This window comes from Camellia sinensis, unplaced genomic scaffold (genome assembly GCF_055761805.1).
Source record: "Camellia sinensis isolate YWXY unplaced genomic scaffold, ASM5576180v1 Unanchor12, whole genome shotgun sequence".
Lineage (NCBI taxonomy): Eukaryota > Viridiplantae > Streptophyta > Magnoliopsida > Ericales > Theaceae > Camellia > Camellia sinensis.
The window spans coordinates 5,421,609-5,434,533 of record NW_028128998.1 but is presented as its reverse complement, the minus strand read 5'-3'; positions in this window follow the sequence as shown (position 1 = coordinate 5,434,533).

Genomic DNA, 12,925 nt, shown 5'->3' with positions numbered 1-12,925 from the left:
TCAGTCTGGCGGAGGCTTTTGAAGTGCTCGGTCTGCCGAGGCCTTTGAAGTGCTCGGTCTGGCCGAGGTTTTTGAAGTGCTCGGTCTGGCCGAGGCTTTTGAAGTGCTCGGGCTGGCCGAGGCTTTGAAGTGCTGCAAGTGAAAAAGTTATGGGAGCGACATAGAGACAGTTGAATTATGAAAACCGAAATCACCAGGCGGAGTTTGCATTATGTATGGAAAGGGAAATACAACGATATTGTCGATACAAAAGTACGAATTATTGATAGTAACGCTTCAAATGTTCCGCATTCCAGGGATGGGGCAGGTCTCGGCCTTCCATGTCTTGAAGTCGGTAAGTGCCTGGTCGTGGTCGGGTCTTCACAACGTACGGCCCCTCCTATTTTGCTGCCAGTTTACCCTCGGTTGGATTCTTTGTAGCAAGAGTCACTTCTCGTAAGACGAGGTCCCCTACGGAGAACTCTCGTGGTCGGACTCGGCGGTTGTAGTGTGTTCTCATTTTCTGCTGGTACGAAGCTGATCTGACAGCAGCGGTCTCTCTGAGCTCTTCGATGAGGTCCAATTCTGTTCGGTGGAGTTCTTCGGCTGCGGCCAGATCCGGATGTAAAATCCTAGGGGTGGGCAAGCCGACTTCTACCGGAATAACCGCCTCAGCGCCATATGTTAAGCGAAAAGGGGTTTCACCAGTGGGAGTGCGAGCGGTGGTTCGGTAAGCCCAGAGTACATTTGGCAGTTCCTCAGCCCAAAGGCCTTTAGCAGCTTCGAGCTTGGTTTTGATGATTTTCTGAAGGGAACGGTTAGTGACCTCAACTTGGCCGTTTGCTTGGGGGTGACCGGGGGAGGAGAAGCACGGTTAGATGTGGAGATCTGCACAAAATTTTCTGTACTTCGCGTTGTCGAATTGTTTGCCATTGTCAGAGATAATGGCTTGAGGGATGCCAAATCGGCAAATGATCGATTTCCAGATAAACCTGGTGGTGTTCCGCTCGGTGATTGTGGCAAGGGGTTCAGCCTCGACCCACTTGGTGAAGTAATCAATGGCAACGATCGCGAACTTGGTCTGACCTCGACCGGTGGGAAGTGGACCGACCAGGTCGATCCCCCACTTGGCAAACGGATAAGGGCTGCATAGTGTGATTAACTCTGTAGGAGGGGCGTGAGGGATGTTGGCGAACCGTTGACATTTATCGCATTTGAGCACGAAGTCGGTCGCATCCTGATTGAGAGTTGGCCAAAAGTACCCAGTACGGAGTATCTTCTGGGCAGGGGACCTGCCTCCTGAGTGATTACCACAAATCCCCTCATGGATCTCCTGCATTACGTAAGTTGCTTGCGCTGGATTGAGGCACCGTAGATATGGCTGGGAGAAGTCGCGTTTGTACAATATATCGTCGACAATGACGTAATTGGACGCTCGGGATCGGACTTTGGAAGCCTGCTGCTGGTCATCTGGGAGTACTCCTGTGGTCAAGAATAGGAGGATGTCGGATGCCCAAGGGATAGGTTCATTTTGAATGTATTGTATAGCTTGTAGATCGGGTGAAACGGCGGGGTGGTGTAGATATTCAATGCGGACATCGTGGCTGAGAGTAGGATGATCAGCAGAGGCCAACTGAGCCATCTCATCTGCTTTGGAGTTTTCTGCCCGAGGAATATGCCTGATGTGGAAGGTATTGAAGAAGCGAGCAAGGGGGAGTGCCAGGTCTCTGTAAGCTCGCATCGTGTCGTCCTTGGCATCAAAGTCCCCCGTCATCTGACCGACGACGAGTTGGGAGTCACCGAAAACTCGGAGATGCCTGACCCCTATGTCCTTGGCGAGGCGGAGTCCTGCTATTAATGCCTCATACTCGGCTTCATTGTTGCTTGCTTCAACAAGAGACGGAGGGCACATTTGAAGAAGCCGCCCTCAGGAGAGGTGAGGATGAGGCCGGCACCGCTTCCTTCTCTTCAGGACGATCCGTCGACATTAAGAGTCCAAGAATGAGGATCTTCTGGCTCTGTTGGAGTTGGTAGGGGCGGAGGTGTTGTGGTCGGGGTCGGCTTGGTGAACTCCATGATGAAATCAGCTACGGCCTGCCCCTTAATTGCTGTCCGAGGACGGTAAGAGATGTCGAACTGGCTGAGTTCTACGGACCACTGCATCAGTCTACCTGAGAGTTCTGGTTGCTGCATGACCTTCTTCAGGGGTTGGTCGGTGAGGACCACAATGGAATGAGCTTGAAAGTATGGGCAGAGTCGTCTGGAGGCAATGACCAAGGCCAGGGACAGTTTTTCCAGCAAGGGGTAGTTCTGCTTCGCGCCCCTGAGAGCCCGACTGATGTAATAGACCGGCCGTTGGATTAAGCCATCTTCTCTGAGGAGAGCTGCACTGACTGCGGTGTCCGATACCGCTAGGTAGAGGAAGAGGGGTTCGCCCGTGATTGCTTGGGAGAGAAGGGGGGTTGGCCATGCACTGCTTTAACTGTTGGAAAGCCTCTTCGGATTCAGCTGTCCATTCAAAAGTCTTCCGAAGAACTTTGAAGAAAGGCAAACACTTATCTGTCGCACGGGAGATGAACCGGTTGAGGGCCGCCACTCGGCCCGTGAGTCTCCGAACTTCTTTGACCGTCCTAGGCGACTGCATCTCAACCAAGGCCTTGATCTTCTCAGGGTTAGCTTCGATGCCGCCCTGACTGACCATAAAGCCCAAAAATTTGCCGGACCCTACGCCAAAGGCGCACTTCTCTGGGTTGAGTTTCATCTGGTACTTGCGCAAAGTGGCGAAGGTCTCACATAAGTCAGCAAGGTGATCGGAGGAGTATTTGCTTTTGACTAGCATGTCGTCGACGTAGACTTCCATATTCCGACCTATTTGGTGGTGGAAAATGGCGTTAACCAGCCGCTGATAAGTGGCCCCAGCATTCTTCAATCCGAACGGCATTACACAGTAGTGGTAGGTACCTCGGTCGGTGATAAATGATGTGTGCTCCTGGTCGGATGTGTGCATCAAAATTTGGTTGTACCCAGAGAAGGGATCCATGAAGCTGAGCATTTGATGACCGGCCGTGGCGTCGACCAGCAAATCTATGCGGGGAAGGGGGTAGTTGTCTTTGGGACAAGCTCGGTTCAGGTCAGAGTAGTCGACATAGAGCCGCCATTTGCCATTGTGTTTGCGGACGAGGACCACGTTGGACAACCACCTAGGATAGTCCACATTTTTGATGAATTGGGCCTCGAGGAGTTTGTCAACTTCGGCGGCTATGAGGGTGTTACGCTCCGGGTGGAAAATGCGTTGCTTCTGGCGGTGGGGTCGAAAGTGGGGCTCGATGCTGAGGCGATGGGTTATGAAGGAAGGGTCGATGCCTGGCATGTCAGAATGGGTCCAGGCGAATACATCTCTGTGCTCGGTCAGTAGAGCAGTGAGGTCGGCCTTGACTTGGGAAGGTAATTGGCTGCCAATCTTGGCGGTTCTGATTGGGTTGGTGGGATCAATGTTAACTTCAATAAGTTCCTCTACAGGTTCACCTCTGACCAGCTCGTCATCATCTCGGACGTCAAGCCCTTCGAAGATCATGGCCTTTTTTAACTTGACTTCCTTGAGCGAGGCGACATAACACTCCCTGGCCACGGTCTGCTCTCCTTTGACAGTGCCGACACCGAGATCGGTAGGAAATTTGATGGCAAGATGATATGTAGATGTGATGGCTTGGAAGGCGTTGAGGGCTGTGCGGCCGAGGATGATGTTGTAAGCAGAGGGGCAGTCGACCACAAGAAAGGTGAGCAACTTAGTGGTCTGCCGGGGGTGCTCGCCAATGGTGATAGGTAGATCGATGGAACCGATGGAGGTAATGCGGTCGCCGGTGAAGCCGACCAGTGGGGTTTGGAGAGGAGACAGACTCTCTTCCCCAATCTTGAGTTGGCGGAAGCAATTGAGGAAGATAATGTCTGAAGAGCTGCCGTTGTCTACGAGGACTCGTCTGACTTTATAGTTGGAGAGGATGGTGGAAATGACAAGGGGGTCATCATGTGGGTAACGGACTCCTGCACAGTCGGTGTCGGTGAAGGTGATGGGTTCGATCCATTGTTTTGACTGTTTGGGAGGTCGGTCCACCGTCGCCACTGCTTTGTCTGAGCCTTGTCTGATTTTTCTGAGTTCTGCCTTCTGAGCTGAGCGGGATGGCCCCCCGCAAGCAAGGCCCCCCGAAATGACTCTGATTTCTCCGACTGGTGGAGGGGGATTGCCCGGAGGCCGAGGCTGTGGTGGCGGGCGATCGTGGCCTTCGTTTGGTGGGGCTTGATTGCGGGGTGGTGTGCGTCACCGATTGTTCCTGGAAAGGTCAGTTCTTTGCCTCTGTGTGGGGCGAGGGTCTGTGAATCGGCTGAGGCGGCCCTGGCGGATGAAGGTCTCGACCTGGTCTTTGAGGTTGATGCACTCGTCGGTAGTATGGCCATGGTCTTGGTGGAAGCGACAGTATTTGGACTGATCCTTCCGGGTGGAAGGGTTTCTGGACGGTAGGGGCCACTTGAGGGGGTAGTCCCGCTGGATTTGATTGACGACGTGCTCCATGGGGGAGTTGAGAGGTGTGTACCGCTCAAACCGACTGGGTGGTTTGGTCGGAGTCGGCCGGTCGGTTCGGTGGGGTCGGTCATTATAGTGGGGTGTTTGGCTATTATACTGGGCGGTTCTAGGCTCGGAGTCTTTCCTCTTGTCTCTAGGGGTCGAATTTTTAGGGGTCGGCTCTTGCCGAGCGGCCAGGGAATCTTCAGCATTCATGTATTTCTGGGCTTTGGATAGTAGAGCTGCCATGGTGGTTAGAGGGTTTTTGGAGAGGGAGAAAAGGAAATCAGACGACCGCAGGCCGGCCATGAAAGCGGTGAGGATGACCTTATCGTCATTCTTCGCTACTTGAAGGGCTTCGGTGTTGAACCGGGTGACAAAGCTGCGGAGCGACTCCCCCTCGGTCTGACGAATGTTAAGGAGCTGGGTGGCTGGGCGTCTCTGACGCTGGGCTCCAATAAAGTGGCTTAGGAAGGAGTCACTGAGGTGTTGAAAGGTGGAGACGGAGTCCGCCGGGAGTTGGCTAAACCACAGCCGAGCTGATCCCTTCAGTGTCACTGGAAAAGCTCGGCACATGATCTCGTCAAAGCATGGAGGATCATGAGGGTGCGGTAGGATTCCAGATGGTCGAATGGGTCCGTCGTGCCATCGAAGGAGTCAACGGTAGGCATCTTGAACTTAGCAGGCAATGGTTTGCCGCGGATGGAGGCAACAAAAGGCGAGTTGGTGGTGACTGAGGGCTTGTGCTGAATGTTCTGCATGACCCCTTGTAGTTGGAGTTTCATAGCTCGGATTTCAGCGTCCCAGAGGGGAATGTTGTCGCCATGGTCGGTCAATGGAGGCTGGACACTGCTAGCTTTCCCCTCAGGAGCCAGTGCTGCGACTGGCGGGCGTAGAGGTGGGGGTGGTAGGTTTTCATGTTGGGGAGGAAGGGGCTACGAGCCTTCTGGGTTAGGCGGAGGGGGTTGTGGAGAAGTATGGCCTGGGGTTATTCCTTGGTTGGGTGGGATATTTGGAGGTGGAACGGGGGGGTTTCTCTGGAGTAACGCATTGATCAGGGCTTGGTTTTGCTCGGCCATGCGGTTAATGCTGTTGGTGAGCTCGATGATATATTGTGGTGGGTTAGTTGGGTGGGAAGGATCTGTTTGGTGATCGGCGGCGTTGTGGTGAGAAGCCATGGACCTAGTCGTGACCATACACCTGGACAGGCAAGAGGGAAAGGTGATGGTGAGAGGGGAGGGCTCCGGCGGTAGTGAACACAACTAGCGCACGGATAAACCACTAAGTTCCCACAGACGGCACCAACTGATGATACAGGCCGTCCCGAGTGGATGGGTCAGGCTGGCCCAGGTTCTTCAGGTTCTGGTTTCGAGTGGTGATTCCGTCAAATGACCTGCAAGCAAGTCCAAAGGGGAACGGGGCAGTCCCCCAGTGAACCCTCCGGCGAGAGAATTAGTAGAAGGAAGACAGGAAAATGTAGCGAAGAAGATGGAGAAATGAAAAGCTTAACCTTATTCTTGTGCTTCTCTTGTTGCTTATATCCTTTGGTAATCATTTCACTGTCCTTTGTGACGTGGCCCCCTTTTCGCCGAAAGCCTGTGCCGTAGCTTACCTTGTTCAGGGTGAGGGGGCTCTGTTCCGACGGGGAGGTGTTGTCGTAATAAATGCTGTGATGGGCTGCATTAATGGTGATGTGTTGTGGCAATAACTCTGCAGATCTTTGTCTGCTGATGTGGCCTGTGTCTCATCTGTCATGTGTCCGAATGCCCTTGGGTGATACAGTCCAGGTGGACTCCAGCTGTCCTGGGCTTTGCCAATTAAGTTATGCTACGAGTCCGAGGTGATGGGTTCGGGGCAGTTTGCCGTGGGCTGTATGCCTCGTGGGCCTGTCCATGTCAAAGTTAATTAATAAGTATAATTTTAATTTGGCTATAAAAAAAATTGGCAAAATCATAATATTTCAAACTCAAATACATTTTTTGAGTTTTTTTTATTTTTTATGTTTAGTAATTTTTTTCTTATTTCAATAAAAAAAATTAAAAATTAGATACGCCTAATCTTCTAAATGCACCTAAAAAGTAAAACTTGTGAAGAAATCTGAAACAAAAAATCACTAAATATGAAAAACTCAAAAATAAAAACAAAAACAAAAAATGGCACGTAGTTTTTTGTCTTTAGTAATTTTTTAGAAAAATTTCATTATTATTAATAATTTTCTATGTAAGAATTTAAAATATAATTTGAAAATCTTTCCATATTAGTCTATCCATATCATTTTTCTTAAATTATGTTACCATAATTGCAATATAATATTATTTGAAAATAATTTTTTTTTGGTATTATTTGCAAATAATTCTTAATTTGGAAAAGGAAACCCTACACTTACAAAAGTCAATTTGAAAACAAAATTAATTTTAAATTAATCTATTAATAATGACTTTACAAATTTCCTTTACTTATATTGCTTCCAATGACTAATATGGAAAGATTTTCAAAATTTTATTTTAAATTCTAGAAAGGTTTAGGCGTATTTCCAAAAGAATTATTTGCAAATAATATTACATTACAATTATGGTAACATAATTTAAGAAAATTGATATTGATGACAATATTATGGCAGTATATTTTAAGGAGAAAAAATTATAATAACAATTATTATACCTAAAGTGATACTTTTAGAGAGTTTAAAATTTAAACTTGATTTTTTGGAGAATTTATTGAAAAATCCTTTTTAAAGTACTTCTATCACAATTAGTTCTTAAGATATTCTTATATTCCAATAAATCCTATTATTTTGAACATTTAATTCATCAAATCCTAATTCTCATATTTAAGGTATTTTATGAAAGATTTGATCCTTATAAATATTTTTTGAACCCTTAGTAACTTAGTGTGCACTATTTTAGACTATTTTGAATGCCATGATGTGAACATTCACACTGTTAATGTGAATATTAACGCATACTTCACCCTATTATTATTAGCGATATTTTGGTAACTACGTCACCCATAGGACTTATCGAAATATAAAAAAATAATTTAGACTAAGTAGAATATAAGTAGGTGAAGAGAAATTTATAAATAAATGTCTCATTTTTTTATTTGAAGTGTTTTTTTGGGGCGACAGCGGTGACTCTTTAAATTCGCCACTGGGTAGTGAAATGATGGTATGGCGACGGCAGCGGTGATAGCGACGATGACGATGACAGTGGCCGTGGTGATGGTGGTGGAGGTGAAAGTACTAGTAGTTGGGGGTGGTCGCGGTTCGGTTTTGGACGATTTACGGATCGGTTTGGACCCGCCCGCATGTATGCAGATTGGAGAAAATTCAACTCATAATCGCCCGAAATGTGGGTTGCGATTTGTGCGGATAGGTTTGCGGATGTGCGAGCGGTTTGCGGATTTGATTTATTCCTTTAAAAATTTATTTTGGAGCCTTTTTTGCATTTTGTAAATATTTATTTTGGGCCATTTTCCCTCCATTTTCTAAATGGATATTTACCAATAAATCTCTTCTCACAAGCAAGTACTCTAATTAGTTTCAAGTTTTTTCTATTGATCTGTTAAAAGTCTTGTTAGTGGAGACTTTATTTTCGTGTAGTCCTATTTTGATTTTGGTAGTGTTTTGATGAACAGCTTTACCCTTTTATTAATGTAACAGGTATGATATAATACTCTAATGGAGCAGCTATTAATGTGACATTCCAACGATGTGACACTCCAAAAAAATTAAAAGCTCCTTAGTGTACTTTTCCTAAATGTGACAATGTGACAAATATGATGTGACACTCCAAAACTTTTACTCAAAAAAAAAAGAAGAAAAAAAAAAAAAACTCTTTAGTGTACTTTTTCCTAATGTGACAATGTAGCCGGTATGATGTGACACTTCAAAAAAAATAAAAAAAATTTAGTGTACTTTTCCCTAATGTGACAACATGACGGGTATGATGTGACACTTCAAAAAATAACAACTCCTTAGTGTATTTTTCTCAAACGTGATAACTTGGCAGATATAATGTGACACTCTAAAAAAAATTAAAAACTCCTTAGTGTACTTTTCTCAAACGTGACAACGTGGCGGGTATAATGTGACACTCTAAAAAAAATTAAAAACTTCTTAGTATACTTTTCCCAAACGCGACATGTGACACTCCAACGTGGTGGGTATGATATGACACTCTAAAAAAATTTAAAACTCTTTAGTGTACTTTTCCCAAAAGTGACACTCTAATGTGACGGGTATGATATGACACTAAAAAACTCTTTAGTGTACTCTTTCCAAATGTGACACTCCAATGTGGCGGACAGCTGAGTTATTACACATCCAAAAAGACTAAATGGATCACGGGGAAAAAAAATGGTACTATATGGATTACAAATCCAAAATATGAGATTTATTGGTCAATCTCCCTTTTCTAAAATGCTCCAACATTAATAATTAATGAATTAAAACTTATAAAATTAAAAACACAACAAAATCAATTCTTAACACAAATAAATCATTCGAAATTCTAAACTTTTAAATCAAATCATAAACTAATATAAGCACATCTTTCAAAATCCTAAATTAGATGATAAATCTAATTCACTATCTACTACCCAACAATACAATTAAAAAAATCAATTAAAATCCTGAGCTTACCTAAAAGTAATTCTTCATTAACTTTTACATTAATCCAAAATGCAATAATAAAATAACAATGATCTAGGTTTTAAAAAAAAAAAATTAAAAAAACAAAGTGGGGGCTAGTTCTTGCGGGTGCGGGTTAAACCCGCAACCCACCCACAACCCGCAATCATGCCATAATCTGCTCACATTGTGTTTGCGAAACTGCCAATTTGTATGTGGATCGGTTCGGGTTGGGCGGTTCGGATAATCCTATATCCAACCCCACCGGTAGTAGTGTGATGATATTAATAAGTTTTTAGTCAAAAAAATATTTTTAGTCTTTTAAAAGTGGAATTTTTTTTTTTATCTATATAGATTTGTTTTTTATTAACCATCAAAAATATTTTTCATTAACTTCATTTTTTATTGTACTAACTATTAGAAAATACAAATATATATATATATATATATATATTTCACCCAAAAAACGGGGTGTAAAATAAGAAAACTTTTCCTCTTACAAATGCAATGCTCAATCAAAGGAAAGACCTAAGGAGAACGTAATACCTAAGTGAAACCACAGTAACAGATTCGTATAGAAGAAAGAAAAAAATATTTGACAATATTGTAGAACATATGGATAGAAAAAAAATGATTCATACATCGAATTTGAGTTCGTCCGAATTGTCCAAATCATGTAAGTCGGACGACCACTCGGATGACTGGCGTTACCCTTATTAACCAACATCTTTCCATCGAATTTGAGTTCATCTGAATTGTCCAAATTATGTAAGCCGGACGACCGCTCGGATAACGGGCGTTACCCTTGTCAACCGACATCTTGCAGATGACTAACTGGACAACCTCCCGGATGATTGGCCAAGCAATCGGTATGCACAAATTCAAGCGATTTTGGCGAGGCCAAATTCAGTGGATGCAGCATTGCTAAGCTAAGATAAAAATATCCAATATGTTTTTTTCACATAGTTTGGATTTATTAAAGCTGAGGATTTCAATTTCATGTGTGAAATTAGCGCATTATGGGATTAATTTGTACTAATGTTAATGATTTAAACTGTTCATCTTATATGACAAATTAAGAAGAATATGCATGCAAAAAATTAAGTTGATTAGACATAAATAATCACATGATCAAATCACATAATACTACATGAACAATTTATTCTTAAAAACATATATATCGTATAGATAAAAATGATTTAATAGTATGACAATCAATGTTGTATCACTTGATTTTTTGCATAGATAATTTTCTTAGTTAATTGTATAACATGAACGGTTTAGATTACCGAAGTGAGTCTAAGTTAATCCGATAATGTGATGTTCTGGGTAGATCACCTATTTAATCTTCATTTTAATTTCGTTTAATTTCTTAATTTTGAAATTTTGATTTAAATCTGAGATCTCATTGGCAGTGTGAGTTCACCATATTCAAAAAATTTCTTTTATTAAAATCCTAAACTAGTTCTGTAGTAATCTGTTCAGGGACACCGCTTGAGTGGTCTATTAGTTGCTCGAGCAGAGATGTGAGGCCTCTAGTATCTTGCTAGTTTATAGACAAGACTACTCGAACGGTAAAGTGGTCGCTCAAGCGTAGAAATTAGACTCTTAGTATTTTCACTGTAGCACTGAAAACTTCGAAGACCCTGTGTTTACCACTCGAGCAGTGGATAGTTAGCTTGAGCAATCTCTTTGATTTGAACACTTCGCTCGAGCGGTGGAAAGTTTGCTCAAGCGATCTATTCGGGATAACACGCTTAAAAGTCGGTTCAAACACTTTGTCTCTCACTTTTTTCCATATCTTTTCTCTCTCTCTCTCTCTCTCTCTCAGTCTCACACACACACACACATACACACACACATACCCATTTCTGAAACCCTAGCCCCTAAACACTTGGTTCCCTTGATTTCTACCAAGATCTATGTTAGATCTTCAAAGAGGGTTAAAGAACAAGCCTAGATCAAAAGTCCTACTGATTGTTTTCTCATTTTTTGAAACTCGAAGTTGGGCATTCACCTTTTGCTTTCAATCTTGAGGTAGGGGTACTTTTAACTTCTTATATCTTTGATTTGAGGTATATATGTAGTATTTTCATTATATCTATATGGATATTTAGAAGTATGAGGATTTGTGTGTTACCTAGTGAGTTTGATTAGAAAGGGGGTCATTTCTTATAAATTTCTTGAAGCGTTTGTGTTTTGTGTTGATGATTAAGTTATATGTGATAAGAATTGACCATCAAATACTTTAAAAAGGAAAAGCCTCAATTTTCTAAAAACCCTAGTTTTCTAATTTGCTCAATAAAAAGGGATTTGGTTCAATTGGACCTATAATCATGAAATTGGATGTATGGACTTGATTATTATGGGAAAACATGTAATGTTGGGAAATTTTCTCACAAAATCTTGAAATGACGATGGGTATGACTTGGGAAATGACCTAAATTGAAAATGTTTAAATGGTTGGATTGTTGTGAACTGAAATTACCTTAGGGAAATTGGGATTTGTAAACTCATGCATCATATGCATTCATTAATTATGTCGGTGGCTTGAAATTGTCAATGATTGGAACATATTGGAATGGGGTAAATCCCGTATAAGTCTGGGTTGTGAGTCGAGTCTTGATTTGAGTTGTGTTATGTATATTGGTACCCGCGCGGGGAGTCAAGGTGCCCATTTGCCCTGTCTTGTGCATATTGCCAGACGAATATGGGAAAGGTTTTAGGGTGTCCACGAGCCTACTGTTTTTAGAGTCGGCAAATGTGGAAAACACAATTTTGGGTGTCCACGAGCCTACCGTTTTTAGAGTCGGCAAACGTGGAGGATGAGGTCTTGGGTGCCCAACGTCCCGTCGTTTCTGGAGTCGGCAAATATGGAATTGTTCTTACATATATTACTATATATTTTTGAGTTTGCAGTTTACGACTTTTGTATCTAGACATCATAGCGTATTTATACCCCATGACTTTGGAAGAAATGAATTTGTTATAAATATTGTTTAACTTGATTTTTCATCGTTTCGCAAAGGTATGGGCATGGGTTTCACATTCATTGCATATATGTATTTCAATTAATTGTATAATTTGTTAATGGTATTTCCTATTGGGCAATTGCTCACCCCAAAACTAACAACCTTTCAGGAGATGGTGTTGACGTGCTATCCAAGTAATTGACTTTGATAAGTAAATTTTGGATGGAAGTGCAAAGGCTCCTTTTTTATGCCATGTGATGAAGCCTAGGGCGATTTTGTATGGAGTTAGAGCTCCATCTTTTGTGTACTTAAGAAAAATCCTTGAAAAGATGTAAGCCCTTAGGGCATTTTGTTGTATCTTCTCTTATCTTTTGAACTAGTAATCCTTTTGATAATTTGTTTAAACAATGATGTAACCATGTGAATAGTTCAGATGAGAAGAGATGACTTTGGTATATGTAACAGATTATTCAATGCATTGGATTGTCTATTTTGGTTACGATATTCATGTATTAGTATGTTGATGTGTGGCGTAATATCAGTGCGTTACAAGTTCGGGGTCTAAGTTTCTTTTTTCGAGTGCGAAGATAGAGCCAGGGTTGGTAAACACCTAGTTGGAATTAGGAATCTATCCTTGTAAACATAACTGCACATGCAGAGGGTTGAGTCGTATGTGCAAGAAAGGTGCCGTACGTGCAGTGGAGTTAGATTTTCGAAGGGTGGCTACTAGAATAAAAGCAAGTGTGGGGAAGAGCACCGCACATGCGGAAGGGAAAAGAACCACAC